This window comes from Panthera pardus, unplaced genomic scaffold, assembly GCF_024362965.1.
Source record: "Panthera pardus isolate Hobbes unplaced genomic scaffold, ASM2436296v1 HiC_scaffold_27, whole genome shotgun sequence".
Taxonomy (NCBI): domain Eukaryota; kingdom Metazoa; phylum Chordata; class Mammalia; order Carnivora; family Felidae; genus Panthera; species Panthera pardus.
This window is the reverse complement of record NW_026526843.1, coordinates 38,943,958-38,958,346: the sequence shown is the minus strand read 5'-3', so window position 1 is coordinate 38,958,346 and position 14,389 is coordinate 38,943,958. Positions and strand designations below refer to the sequence as shown.

The 14,389-nt window shown below is 36.8% G+C and overlaps 1 protein-coding gene and 1 pseudogene across 2 annotated transcripts in view; both read left to right on the top strand.

Moving 5' to 3' along the window:
• COL4A5 (collagen type IV alpha 5 chain) overlaps positions 1-14,389 on the top strand; it is a 235,878-nt gene that overhangs the window by 31,627 nt on the left and 189,862 nt on the right. The gene's annotated exons all lie outside the window — the stretch shown is intronic.
• LOC109253659 (protein BEX4-like) lies at positions 10,719-11,483 on the top strand (annotated as a pseudogene).

Here is a 14,389-nt window from a genome sequence, read left to right as displayed (position 1 = left end):
ATGCCTTGGTTCAAGAGATAGAAAATCACCCATAAAGTTGGCAATGCCAGTGGAATCACACTGCTTGAAGCTCTGGATTGCATTATGCCATCTCATTCAACTGACAAGCCCTTGATTCTGCACCTCCAGGATATCTACAAATTTGGTGGTATTGGTACTTTCCCTGTGGGCCAAGTAGAGACTGGTGTTCTTAAACCTGGTATAATGCTCACCTTTGCTCCAGTCAAGTCTGTTGAAGTGCACCATGAAGCTTTGAGTGAGGCTCTTCCTGGGGACACTGCGGGTCTCAATGTCAAGAACATATCTGTAAAAAATGTTCATTGTGGTGATGTGACTGGTGACAGCAAAAATGATCCTCCAATGGAAGCAGTTGGCTTCATGGCTCAGGTGATTATCCTGAACCATCCAGGCCAAATCAGTGCTGGATATGCACCTGTGCTACATTGTCCCAATCTCACATTGCACGTTTTCTGAGCCAAAGGAGAAGATTGATCATCATTCTGGAAAGAAGCTGGAAGATGGTTCCAAGTTCTTGAAATCTGGTGATGCTGCCATTGTTAATAAATGGTTCTTGGCAAGCCTATGTGTGTTGAGAGGTTCTGTGACTATCCTCCTCTGGGGTGTTTTACTGTTCATGACATGTGACAGCTGGTTGTGACAGGTGGTTGCTGTGGGTGTCATTAAAGTGGTGGACAAGAAGACAGCTGGTGCTGGCAAGGTCACCAAGTCTGCCCAGAAAACTCAGAAGGCAAAATTAATATTAACCCTGACACCTGCCACCCCAGTCTTTAAACAGTGGTGGAAGAATGGTTTCAGAACTGGTTCTGTCAATTGGCCATGTAAGTTTAATAGTAAAAGACAAGTTAATGATAATAATGCATTGTAAAACCTTCAGAAGGAAAGAAGAATGTTCTGTAGACCATTTGTTGTGTGTGTGTGTGTGTGTGTGTGTGTGTGAGAGAGAGAGAGAGAGAGAGAGAGAGACAGTTTTGTTATTAGTTTTTAAAATTAGTAATTTTTAATGGAAATAACTTGACCAAAAATCTGTCACAGAATTTTGAGACCCATTAAAACTAAAGTTTAATGAGAAAATAAATTAAAAAGGTAAAGTCCTTGTCTAATAAGGCCAGCATTTGGACTTCCTCAGTGATAATTTCTGTCAATTATGTTTTCTTAAACATGCTACACTTTCCTTTTACTTTGTAATATTTGGTTGAAAACAGAATTTGATTATTTTAAATGTGGTAACTGGAAATCAGATTTTTCCCTTTACTAGAGTTTCCTCTTTTTTATTGTTGAGGGAAGTAGCTATCTATTTGTTTAGTGACATTTGCAACTTATTTACGTAGAGACCATATACCTTGTCACGTGTGGTACTGAAAACTGTGTTGCTTTAACTATTGCTCAGATAGCTTTTTAAAAAAAAATTAATGTTTTTTTTGAGAGAGAGAGACAGACTGCAAGTGGGGCAGGGGCAGAGAGAGAGGGAGACACAGAATCCACAGCAAGCTCCAGGCTCTGAGCTGTCAGCACAGAGCCTGACACAAGGCTCGAACTCACGAACTGCAAGATTATGACCTGAGCTGAAGTCAGATGCTTAACTGGCTGAGCCACGCAGGCACCCATGAGATAACGTTTTGATGGATATTTCTTTGAATGCCAGGAACCAATAAAAGAGAGAGAGAGAAAAGGAGAACAAAAGAGAAAAAAAAAAGAGGAGGAAGAAGAAAAATCTCCCGTCTTTGTGCATTTGCTCTTTGTTGTAGCACTCCTTCAACACTTGGCCAGGACATTTGCAACTCTGCCTTAGCTTTCACTTCCTGCTTATACTGTGCTTGGAGATCAGCCATTGTGAAAGCATAAGTTTTTCTCAGGTCTTTGCTGAGCATGGGTCCTCCCCGGACATATACCTGGCTTTTTAAATTCCTCAGTAAACATGGACATTTTTCAATGCCCTTTTTTTTTTTTCCCCCAAAACTTCACTGCTTTCCTCACAGGCTTTTGGGAGTTTATCCATATGACTTACCTTCAGTCTTTTGCCCCAGGCAACTGTGAATTATCCATTCACCTTACAGTGTTTTTCACAATGACTACTGCTCTGCTGTCCTGAGTCTTTTCTAAGTTAGGTGAAACAAAGACAAATACCCTGCATCAGGTGGCCCCCAGACAGGTTAGTGCAGACAAACAATACTTTGTGAACAAAATCTTCTCTGCTGCCTCTGGTACCAAGGACAAGGGTCCCACAGTGTGAAGGTGGCTGCTCTCTTGGAAGGTGCCACCGAGCCAGGGAGGCAGCTGGGTAAGGACAAACAAAAGCACCACAGACATTTTCTACCACTTTTCATTTGTATTTTTCTTGATTCAACATTTGCTTGGTTGTTGTAAAGTTTGGATCATTTTCCAGAGTTCTGAAAAATTTAATTTTGACAGTTCCTCCTTGATTTTTTGATGTTTCTGTGGAGGGACAGGTGCTCAGAGTTTCCTACTCAACCATTTCACTGATGTCCAAAATTTTTCTAATATGAAAATCCAGTTGTTCTTTCACTATTTTTTGAAAGACAATCCTTTCCCTATTGAGTTACTTTTCACTTTTGTTGGAAGTCAGTTGCCCATATTATGTATGAATCTATTTCTGGACCATATACTCTGTTTTGTTGATCTGCTTGCCTATCTTTATACTAATATCACACTGTCTTGGTTATTCTAGCTTTATGATAAGGCTTGAAATCAGGCAGTTCAAGTTTATTTGGATTGTGTTTTTATTTATAGCCTAATTGACATTAATGATATTAAATCTCCCTTTGTATGTCTATGTTATATTTATTCTTTAGGTATTCTTTAATTTTTCTTGGCAGTGCCTTATACATTCCAGTGTACCAGTTTTATTATTTTTAGTAGTACCTTTTTGTAGATCCTTGAGGATTTTCTATATGTACAATTATGTCATTTTTGAAAAGTTTTACTTTTCCCCTTCCATTCTGTCTGCCTATTAGTTGTGTATCTTGCCTTGCTGTCTTGGGATAGGACCACCACTAAAATATTCAGTAGAGGCTGTGAGAGCAAAGTGGTGAGATTAGTCATTTCTGCCTTGTTCCAATTACTAGGGGGGTATCATTCAGTCTGTTACCATTAAATGTGATGTTAGTTCAATGGTTCTCAATGGGTTCATAAACTTTGCCCTCAGAGAACCATTGGAAATGTCTAGAGTCATTCTTGGTCGTCATGAGTGGGAGCTGTTGTTGGTGTCTAGTGGGTACAGGCCAGAGATGCTGCTCACTATCCTCCAAAACACAGTACCTATACCCATCTAGTCTGCATGACAAGGAATCATCCAGGCCAAAATGTCAATAGTTCTACTGTTGAGAAACTCTGTGTTAGCTGTGTGCCTTATGGGCTGCCTTTTATCAGATTATAGAAGTTACCTTTTATTCCTAGTTTGGTGAGAGTTTTAATCAGAAATGGCTACTATAATTCTGCATGTACAGAGATGATTATATAGTATTTTTTCCTTTATTGTACTTACAGAATGCATTACTGTCTTAGTCCATTCAGGTTGCTATAACGAAGTATCATAGTTGGGGTGAGAAATTTATTTCTTAGTTTTGGAGGCAGAAAAATCCAAGATCAGAGTGCTGGCAGAGTCAGTGTCCGGTGAAGGCACCCCTCTTGGTTCATAGACAACTGGAACAAAATCTGGATCTAGGAATGCACTTGATTTATTTGGGATTTGTGTGATTAAACTGACTCCCAGAGCCTCACATTGGGAGATGTGGAAGACAATTTTTACCCCTTTGTTGATTATCTCATTACAATCAAGCTGGAAAATACTAGGATGTTTTTAGAACCAAGATAATCCTGTTAACATTAGTTAACTATTTCATTTTACTTGGCAATGAACATATAATATTCCATGGATACCAAGGGCTGCCCTAACAAAGTACCACAAAATGGGTGGTTTAAGATAACAAAAAAATATTGCCTCACACAATTCTGAAAGCTAGAAGTCTGAAACCAAGTGTCAGAAGGGCCATTCTCATTCGGAGGGCTCTAGGAGAGGATCATTCCTTTCCTCTTCTTAGCTTTTGGTGGTTCATTTCAGTCCTTGGCTTATACATACATCATTCCAATCTCTACCTTCATCATCACATGATGTTTTCCCTCTGTGTGTGTCTCTGTATCCAAATCTCCCCTGTCTTGTAAAGACACCAAGTCATTGGATTAGGACCCACCCTAATCCAATTTGACTGCATTTTAACTTGATTACATCTGCAAAGACCCTATTTCCAAATAAGGTCACATTCTGAGGGGCTGGGTGGGCATGAATTTTGGGAGGACTATTCAAACTAGTACACTATGCATAAGAAAATTTTTTATTTATGCTTTCAAATGATACCTTGAAAAATATTTTTATTTAAAAAAAAATTTTAACGTTTATTCATTGCTGAGAGACAGAGAGAGACAGAGCTTGAGCGGGGAAGGGGCAGAGAGAGGGAGACACAGAATCTGAAGCGGGCTCCAGGCTCCGAGCTGTCAGCACAGAGCCCCACGCGGGGCTCTAACCCACGAACCGCGAGATCATGACCTGAGCTGAAGTCGGACGTTCAACTGACTGAGCCACCCAGGCGCCTCGAAAAATATTTTTATTTTAATGTCCTTTGGTTTAAATGCCAAATATAAATAGTCCTATATGCAAATGTTCAGATAGACTGTCTAAAATTAATATAGAATTTCTCAAAGTTTACAAAACAAGAAACATGTGGAAGGATATGATATTGTTATTTTTTTCTGATTTAAATTTATCAGAATAGTGTCAAATGGGTGGCTTAGTTGGCTGAGTGTTGGACTCTTGATTTCGACTCAGGTCATGATCCCAGGGTTGTGTGATCAAGCTCCGCATCTGGCTGGCTCCACACTGAATGTGGAGTTCACTGCAGATTCTCTCTGTCTCTGTCTCTCTCTCTCTTTCTCTCTCTTCCTCTGCCCATCCGCCCTCACTCACGCATGCCCCCACTCTCTCTCTCTAAAAAAAAATTATCATGATTTCAGCTTAGGTCATGATCTTGCAGTTCTCGGTTAGTGAGTTCAAACCCTGGGTCAGGCTCTGTGCTAACAGTGCAGAGCCTGCTTGAGAGACTCTCTCTCTCCCTCTCTCTCTGCCCCTCCCCTGCTCTCTCTTTCTCTCAAAAATAAACTTAAAAAATAAAAATAAAAAATAAATTATTGGAATAAAGTAAATGATCATTACATTAGAAAGTGTTTGGAGGAGGAGGTTTGTGAGACAGTCATCAAACTTTTGCATTCCGGTACATGTGCCAGGTTGACTAATACATAATCTCCTCACGCTCAAAAAACCTACAGTTCTGTTGAGAGGCAGATTACAATATAGCATGATGAGTGCAATAGTAGAATTGTACATAGGGCTGAGGACGAAATGATCTATATTGAGTTCTAAAACTGTGTGTGTGTGTGTGTGTGTGTGTGTGTGTAAGACAGAGGCAGAGAATAAGGGATGGAGGGATGGTGAAAGTGAGAGAGAGAAAAAAGAGAGTTAACTAATAGTTTTCAAAGGAAAAATAAGTAAATAAAAGTTGTTTATTCCATATACACTAATTTGAAAGTAATGATGCTCACAATGTTGTAACATAGTTCCACTCTATGTGCAAAATATTGATTTATTCCAAAATGTAGATTCTCTGACCAAGTATTTTCTTTTGGATCTCGAGGATCTACTAAAGGTAAAGCTCTCCTGTAGCTAATTGGGAAAATTCAGTGGGGTTGTCCCTACAATACTTATAATACTTAGCAATACTTATAATACATATAATAACTTGAAAAATTACAATGCCATGAAACAAACATCAGCCTGTTTAACTGCTGACTCTGTGACTGAAATAAATTGGTTCCCTTGGTTCTTCCCCTGCCCCAAGGTGTTTTTTTAAACCGAAATTAGCTGTAATTATTTGCTCTGGAAGATGTGCTGTGCTGCTTTGCATTGTTTTTCTTTTTCTCCCCACCATCCCACAGTTTACACTTATTTTTGATTAGGTGATACACTCAGGTGGTTCAAATTTTGATAGTTATTAGAATCTATACAACTAAAAGTCTTTCATTTTTTGTGCCCAGCCACATAATTCTTCCTAGAGGCATCCTGTGTTAACTAACTTCTCTTGTTTTTACTTTTAGAACTATTTCATGCATATATAACCATGGGCACTTGCAAACATGCACACACTTACTTATGTTTCCCATTTTTATACATTTTCTGTACTTTGCTTAAGATCATTCCATGTTAGTACATAAAGAGCTCTGGCTACGTAGTATTATTCAATTGTATGGATGTGCCATAATTTATTTAACCAATCCTCTGCTGAGAAATATGTAGCTTGTTTCCTGACTTTTGCTATTACCTTTCTGCAACAAATAACCTTGTAATAGGTCATTTCAGATGTGTACTATCTGTAGGATAATTTTCTAGAAATGGAATTGCTGGGTTGGATGGTATGTGCCTTTGTCATTTTGATGGATATTGCCAAATTATCCTTCATAGAGGTTGTACCAATTTATACTTATACTAGTAATAGATAAAAGTGCTTGTTTCCCCAACCCTCACCAACACATTGTGCTATCAAACACTATATCTTTGCTAATATGATACGTGAAAAATGATATCTCATTGTGGTTTTAATTTGCATTTATGTTCTGAGTAAGGTTGAGCATCTTTTCATATATTTAAGACCCTGTGATATTTATAAAAATAATTCCCTTTTTATGATGGTTGGGATGCTACTGGACTGATGGCATAATATCTTTTCTCCTTAACTTATACCAATGAACATTTTTTTTTTTTACACAAGAGAACAAGGGTAATTCCAAAGAGCACATTAAACTCTAAGTCAGAACATTTTATGTGTTTTAAAAATTCACTAGCTTTTTACAGTTAACTCATTATACAGCTAACATATCATAGTTGATAAACAACTGAACCAGTATCCCCTAGTAATTTTAAATGATTTAAATTACTTATAAGAAATTTAAATCAATATTTTGTTAGTTTTTAGTATATATCATACTTAAAATGTTTCTATCTTAAGAAAAAAGAATTATTCTTTACTAAGAAACTTATCCATGTTTTAGAATTTACACAGAATTATTTAAAATTATATGTTCTCATTTAAAATATGCATTTGCAATTTTCTTTCTCAATGCCTAAGACACATTATAGGAAGGTTAGAAGTTCAGTGTATATTTAAATGTGCTGGCTGATTCATAAATGGCTCTGGACTCCTTTGCATCATACAACAAATTGTTCTCAGAGCTTTGTCTATGGCATTGTATATCACTTCTATTATAGCACTTATTAATGTCTGCCATGTATCATCATTAGTTATTTATGTGTCTGCCTTTCTCACTAGATTGTGAACTTCTAGAGGATATAATTTGCATTCCCCTTTAGCACTAGCATAGACTCCATATTCATAAAATGTTTGTTGAATTGAATTGAAGCACATTTACATTGGGGTTCTGAGGTTGCATTTTTAAAAACACTTTTCCACCTAGTTTTTATTTCATTTTTGCATAATGTCTTATTCTAATGCTGCTCGACTTTGCTTTCTGCTGATATTATTGACTTCGTATTGAAAATAAATACTCAAAATTCTCCTCTAATAATAGCATTGAAGAGGTAGATTTTTTTTAATTGTACATATATTTCCTTACTGTTCTTCATTTTCTTCCATCAAAGTCCTACTTTACTTTTAACCAGAGGCAGTTCCAAACATTTACTGGGCAATGGTGGGTAGATTGGGCGCTGTGGTAAGGTATATTAATTGTTTCATGTCATTATGTTCCCAATTTATGTAGGCAATTTGAAATGTGCAATTAAAGTTCTGGTCATTGCTAATATTAAGTAATTTAGAAGGTTCTATAACAGAGTGAACAGCTTTTCAAATGACCTTTTTTAATTTAAAATTTTATTGAAATAATTGTGGATTCACATGCAGTTCTAAGAAATAATACAGAGAGTTCTTTTGTATACTTTACCTGTTTCCTCCAAATGGTGACACCTTGCAAAACTATTGCATAATATCACAACCAGGATATTAATGTTAACACAATCTATCAGTCTATTCAAATTTCACCATATTTACTTGTGTTCATTTGTGTGTGTGGGTTTTAGTTCTGTACAATTTTATCACATATGTAGATTTATGTATCCATCACCACAGCTAAAATACTGAACAGTTTCAACACCACAGGATATTTTATTGTGCTTTTTTTTAAAAAAACAATTTTTTTAACGTTTGTTTATTTTTGAGACAGAGAGAGACAGAGCATGAACGGGGGAGGGTCAGAGAGAGGGAGACACAGAATCTGAAACAGGCTCCAGGCTCTGAGCTGTCAGCACAGAGCCCGACGCGGGGCTCGAACTCACGGACCACGAGATCATGACCTGAGCTAAAGTCGGCCGCTTAACCGACTGAGCCACCCAGGCGCCCCTATTGTGCTTTTATAACCATACACACCTCCCGTTTTCTCCCCTCCCCCCCATCATCCTAATTCATGGCAACCCATAATCTGTTATTTATTTCCAAAATTTTGTCCTTCAAAAATGTTGCATAAATAGAATAATACAGTATGAAATTTTATGTAATTAGCATTTTTAATTTTTAATTAAATAATTTTTTGATGTTTATTTATTTTTGAGAGAAAGAGAGCATGAGCAGGAGAGGGGCACAGAGAGACAGAGACACAGAATCTGAAGCAGGCTCCAGGCTCTGAGCTATCAGCATAGAGCCAAACATGGGGCTCGAACTCATGAGCCATGGATCATGACCTGAGCTGAAGTCGGACACTCAACTGACTGAGCCACCCAGGCGCCCCTTATGTGATTAGCATTTTGATCAGTGTAATTCCCTGGAGATACATCCAAGTTTTTCTGATTATCAATAGTTTATTCCTTTTTATTACTGAGTAATATTCTATGTTATGTATGTACCACAGTTTGCTAAATCAGTCACATATTGAAGGAAATCTGGAATGATTCCACTTTTGGGCTATTACAAATAAACCTGCTATGAATATTACTGCACAGGTTTTTGTGTAAGCACAAATTTTCATTTCTTGGGCTAAATGACCAGGGTAAAATTGCTGGGTCATATGGTAGTTACATGTTTACTTTTATAAGATACTGTCAACTGTTTTACAGAGTAGCATTCTTACCCTAAATGAGTGATCCAGTGTTTTCCTCACCCTCACCAGTATATACCGTTGACACTATTTTTCATTTTAGCTATTCTTATAGGTTTGTCGTAATAGCGCAGTGTGGTTTCAGTTTGTGGTTCTCTAATAGCTAATGATGTTGAACATCTTTTGGTGTGTTTGTTTGCCATCTTTGTATCCTCTTCAGTGAAATGGCTCTTCATTGTCTTTTGCCCATTTTCTAATTGGACTGTTTGTTTTGTGTTTTTACTATTGAGCTTTTGAGTTCTTTATATATTCTAGATTTAGTTCTTTTTTGGATATGTAGTTTGTAAGTATTTTTTCCCAATCTGTAGCTTGTCTTTTCATCCTTTTAATAGGATCTTTTGCAGAGCAAATGATTTAACATTTAATGAAGTCCAATGATTCAATAATCTCTTCTTATGAGTTGTGCTTTTGGTGTCATCTAACAATACTTCACCTATCCCTGGATACTGAAGATTTTCTAAAAGTTTTATACTTTCATTTTAATCATTTAAGTCTGTGATCCATTTTTAATTTCTGGCTGTCTTTTCTTCTTTTCTCTATTGAAGTGCTCTTATAGTTTTGAAAACAAAAATCACCTGGGTTTGTTTGTGTGTATCTATTCCTGGGCTCTTTACTCTGTTCCACTGATATGGGTGTCTCTTTTTTCATTAATAACATACTGTCTTGATTACTGTAGCTATATGGTAAGCCTTAATATTAAGTAGACAGATTCGTCTTTCCACTTTATTCTTTTTTCTCAAGGTAGTTTTAGGTATTCTAGTGCCCATTTTATATACATTTTATAATTAGTTTGTGTCAACAAGTCCTTGATGGAATTTTGATTGGAATTAATCAAACCTACAGATCAATTTGGGAGAATTGACATATTTTCTATGTAGAGTCTTCCAATGCATGAGCATGGTATGGCACTCCATTATTTAGGTTTTTCTACCCAAAACAGTCTCTTTTGTGTTTTCCTTGTTTTGGTGTCAGATGAGACTACATACAATAATCTGAATTTCAAAGTTTAGGCTTGCTGAGAATGATTAAATTCATTACTGTTCATTCACTATTTATTTACTTATTCATTCATTCATTCATTCATTCATTCATTCACAATGCAGATATATTTATCTTGCTCCATTGCAATTGATAGATACTATTTTATTTGCAGCATTAATATTGATTTTAAAGGTTATAACCCTATAAACAAATGAGAAACTGTACTAAGGAAAGGACATTAATGTTGTACACTAAGGAATTTTTGTAATGATATTTACTGTAAAGATTTCTGTCTTTGGTACTAAATAAATATGATGGGATGAGGGAGGGATTCCTGACTAAAGGAATAGGATTTAGCAGAGGGAGGGTATAATCTTTGAAAATTTTCTTATTTGGCAATTTTAACCCCAGTATCAAGAGAAAGAGAGGGTATTAAGAGAGTCAACTTAGGAGGTAGGACTAAGTAATTACATATTTAGGAAAGAGTAGAAATATAAGGGCTGTACTGGAGAGATCCCATTAATGGAGTAATGCAAACCTTTAGGTAAGTTTGTAACTCTTCCTTGAAATAGGAATATCAATTTTTCTTGAGTTTTTTTGAGTCATTTATTCATTTAACAAGTATTTATGGAGCCCCTACAGTTTTCCCTGTATTTTGCTGGGGTCTGGCAACATATAGCTGTTAAAAGTCAGGATCCCAAGACCCAGCAGTTGCTCGCTCCCTTGCTCCCTTTGTGTGGTACCTGCTTCCAGTGGCCCTGAAGGTTTGTGGGCCAGGGGTGGCCCCAAATATTAGGAAGTGAAGGGGGAGCAGGTGTTCAGGTCTAACTGCTTGGCGGCACACTTGCAGTGAGCCTTGGAATGAGGAGGAAACTGCAAGGATAGACCCAGGAGCAATGGCATCCAAAGAGAAACAAGCGGTGAAAAATCTCAACATGGAAAATGCCCAGCAGGAAAATGAAAGAGAACAGGGCCCTGTGCAGAATGGAGAGGAATCACTCAATTTGAGAGGGAGTGAAAGCCAGAAGCCTGGAGGAAATGTCAGGCTGGGGCCAATGAGATGACTTGTCCCTAATTTTCAGTGGAACATACCTAACAGGCATATTGATCACAATCAAGAGGGAGATGATGTAGAAAAGTTCATAGAGCAGATGATGGAAATCTAGAGAAAGACTAAGGAGCAGCAAATGAGGCATCACAAGTGCTTCCAAACTCCTGAACCTGATAATCATTATGACTTTTGCCTTATACCTTGAATCCTAAGTTTTTCACTGAGGTTAATAATGTGGCCTCTGCTCTACAAGCTTGTAGTCTTGTGATTTCATTTTTTTGTAAACCTTTTGATGTTTCTACTTACCAATTTATAATTAAATATTGTTTTGTCTCAGTATAAAACTTTCTGTCCAGTAGGGCAATTTCACTTAATTTTAGGAAAAACTATCCTTTTCACAATATTAAATTAATAAAGCGGTTTAAAAGCAAAAAAAAAAAGTATCCTTGAGTTCATGGAATTTAAAATGTGATATGACAAGTAATATAGCAATAATAGCATCTATATAGATTTATTTCAGCAAGTAAATGGCATGATAAATTTATTATTTGAATAGGCCTATTTATGGTATTAGTAGTAAGTACAAAATGGAATACCAACCTTGTATATCAGTTTTTAAGTTACAAGGATATTTCTGGTTTTACTATTTTTTTAAGGTTTTGGATTTCTGCATATTTGAATTTATTGATTTGATTGTCAAATGAATTAATTATGACTTATATAGGTGTTTTCTGAGCCATCAATACATAGCATTTTAAGTATATTTAGTGAATTGGTAATATATGTCAAAAGGAAAGACATATACAACCTTTGATATGAGAAATCGACATTAATAAATGGCTGATAATGTTAAAAATATGAGTTGCATTGTATTTTCCTCTTTATTCAAAAAAGATCAGGGAGTCTGTAGAAACCTTTGAAATGTTCATATTTAAATAGATATCCTGGAAAGCAAAACAAGTACGCTTCCTGACATGTTACAGTTGAAACCCACTTTATCTTTTTAAAAAATTTTTAAAATGTTTATTTATTTTTGAGAGACAGGTGGGGAGGGGGAGACACAGAATCTGAAGCAGGCTCCAGGTTCTGAGCTGTTGGTTGGCACAGAGCCCTATGCAGGGCTTGAACTAGTGAACTGTGAGATCATGACCTGAGTTGAAGTCAGACGATCAACCGAGCTACCCAGGTGTTCCGAAGCCCACTTTAAAATATGTTTTAGGGGTACCTGGGTGGCTCAGTTGGTTAGGCATCTGACTTCAGCTCAGGTCATGATCTCATGGTTCATGGGTTCAAACCCCACATTGTCTCTCTGCTGAGAGCTCGGAGCCTGGAGCCTGCTTCAGATTCTGCCCCTTCTTTGTTTGCACTCTCTTTCTCAAAAATAAACAGTTTTAAAAAATTTAAAAAAAGAAAAAATATGTTTTAAATTGACATGTTTATAGGAATATTGGGAATGAGTATATATTTCAAACTGCTGATTCCTTTGTATATTTCATTTGTTAGAGCACAACCATTTATTTTTACTTTTAAAAATTCCTTTTGAATATTTTGAATTGTTGAACTTCCTCTTCCTTTTAAAACCGTTTTTTAATGTTTATTTACTTTTGAAGGAAAGAGAGACAGCATGAACGGGGGAGGGGCAGAGAGAGAAGGAGACACAGAATCCGAAGTGGGCTCCAGGCTCTCAGCTGTTAGTACAGAGCTTGACACGGAGCTTGAACTCACCATGAGATCATGACCTAAGCTGAAGTCAGAGGCTTAACCGACTGAACCACCCAGGCGCCCCTGAATTTCCTATTCTTAATGAATTCCTTATTTATGTATTTCTTTTTGAGATATTAGTGATTTTCACTATTTGCTTTCTCTACTATTCTCAGTAAACACATTTCTGGAAAATTTCCCATAAATTACTAAGGAAGATTAAAGGGATATCTAGTTTTGTAAGGAATGATATTCCCAGGGTTTTCTGTGAAGATCTGAATTTTCATGAAATAGAATTGCATAAAACACGGTATCTCATGTAGCTGCCTTTTATAAAAAGCCATATCTATTAAAATATTTATAATTTCAATCAAATTAATCAATACAATGTGATTTGTTTGAATTTTGATTAGAGAAACAGTCTTTTATTTTGGGAACTGGTAGGTATAATCTGGGTTATGAGAACTAGATATCCAGTCTAGCCCAAGATATGGGTGGAGTGGTTATTGTAGAATGGAACTGTAGAGCATTCCAAAAGTGAGGCAGCGAAAAGAAGATAAATTGTTTTTGAGCTTCAAGATTCCATATTGTCTATATGTATTTATTTTGTTCTTTTTTTCTCTACCTCATAGTTTTTATTCACTCTTATTACAGGCTTGTACCTGGCCAACATAGCCTTTGAGGCCATTCTGTATCATGACCTCTTGGCTTTGTTCCCATTGCTACCTACATTAATCTCTTGTTTCCTAGTTCAAATTCATGGGAGGAAATCTGCTCAATCTGTTTTTTTATTTTTCATGCTGGCCACCTCCTCCTAGTCTACTGGCCAGTCAATGGATTGGTTATTTTTGAGTTACATTGCTCCTTCCTGGTCTATAATTACCCATAGTCATGCATGGGAATTCTGGGTCATGTAGTATAAAACATGACTGTCTGTGGCTGACTTTGTTTAGGAACAGTGGGCAGGACCATCTCACTTAGCAAGGACTTTAGTTGTCACTGTGATTAATAATAGTAAAGGGTAATTTATGAAAATATGCTACCTTCAAGTAGGCTTATTTAGGCCTAAAAGCCAGTTTTTAGAAAGAATACCTACGCTGTGTTATACTTATCTGGGGTGTCATGTTGATTCAGAGTTGTCTTAGTTCTTGGTTTTAGAAAGTTTGGGGTGCCTGGGTGGCTCAGTCTGTTAGGTGTCTGACTTCGGCTCAGGTCATGATCTCACAGTTTGTGGGTTCGAGCCTTGCGACGGACTCTGTGCTGACAGCTCAGAGCCTGAAGCCTGCTAAGATTCTGTGTCTCCCTCTCTCTCTGCCCTTTGCCTGCTCACACTCTGTCCCTCTCTCTCTCAAAAATAAATAAACATTAAAAAAAATTTAAAAAGAAGAAGGTTGCTGGTACCCTAAAGTG